Source organism: Triticum aestivum, chromosome 1D, assembly GCF_018294505.1.
Source record: "Triticum aestivum cultivar Chinese Spring chromosome 1D, IWGSC CS RefSeq v2.1, whole genome shotgun sequence".
Lineage (NCBI taxonomy): Eukaryota > Viridiplantae > Streptophyta > Magnoliopsida > Poales > Poaceae > Triticum > Triticum aestivum.
Window position 1 is genome coordinate 33,080,342 of NC_057796.1, and position 1,335 is coordinate 33,081,676.

Genomic DNA, 1,335 nt, shown 5'->3' on the forward strand with positions numbered 1-1,335 from the left:
GCAAAAAAGAAAAAAGAAGAAGAAGGAACAACTCCCAGCTTGTTGAATCCAGATTCAAGACTCAACCACCGTATCAAAGATCCATAAATAGAGGCAAGGACAACATATTAAAGTGAGAAACAGAAAGACTAGGGTGACCATTTCCCCCCTAGCATGCTTAAACATGAACATGTCCGAAGATCGTCGTACACGGAGACGTGTGGCAGCAAGGAACAAATTAGCACCAGAAAGCTTAGGCCCAACTACAGTTACCCACTCCCAGCCCAAAATTCTTCATGCTATTACTGAAGTCGTGCCAATTCCCATTTGACATAGGGGCCGACACATTAGCGTTAGCGCTCCACCATTTAAGCCGGTTTTTTATAATAGCCTTACTGTTCCTGGTCTGTTTCTGGCGATTTTTTCGGTTCTCTGGTTTTCTTTCTGATTTTTTCTCTTACTTGATTTTTTTTAGTTCTGGTATTAGGGTTTTTAATTTTAGTGATTTATTCCGGGTTTGGTTTTCTCTTGGTGTGTCTTTCACTGCACATTTTTCTATAATTTTGTGTAACATAAACATTCTTTTAATGTACTCTTTTACCAATACACACTGAACATTTTTTTAATGTACCATGAACATATTTTGTGCAGAGTAAAATTTTCTAGTATACTCTAAATATTTTTTTACTATTTCTTGAACATTTTACTATATGGTGAACATTTTGAAATACACACTGAAGCTTTCAAAATAAATTAATATACGTTAAACATATTTTAAATACTTACTGAACTTTTATAATATATGATGAACATTTTCAAAATACACACAGAACTTTTTCGTGTGAGCTACAATATATCGCCTATTGAAGGTCATGATGCTACATAGCCTGCAGTAGCTCATTATTGGGGCGGCCCATTTGCAAGGGAGATGTTTATTTTATATTTAAATGTTAAAATGTTTAAAACAGTTCGTCGTGTATTTAAAATTTGTTCAATGTGCGTTAAAAGTGTTAAACTTTATTTGAACAGACACTTATTGTGCATTAAAATATGTGACAAGTCTATTAAAAATCACATGTCTTAAAATATGTTCGAAATTATTTGAACAAATTTCATCATGTATTACTTGAGCAATGTTCACTGTGCATTAATGTTCCAAATTATTTGGAAAATAGTGTTCGTGTATTTGGAAAATTCTCAAAATGTATTTGTAAAATGTTTCAAGTGTATTTATATAAATTCAAAAGTATATTTTAGAAGCTATGTCTATAAAATGTACAAAAATATGTAGGAAAAGAAACATAAAAAATGGGTAAACAAAACCGAAAAAGGAAAATACATGAAAAGGAGAAAGAA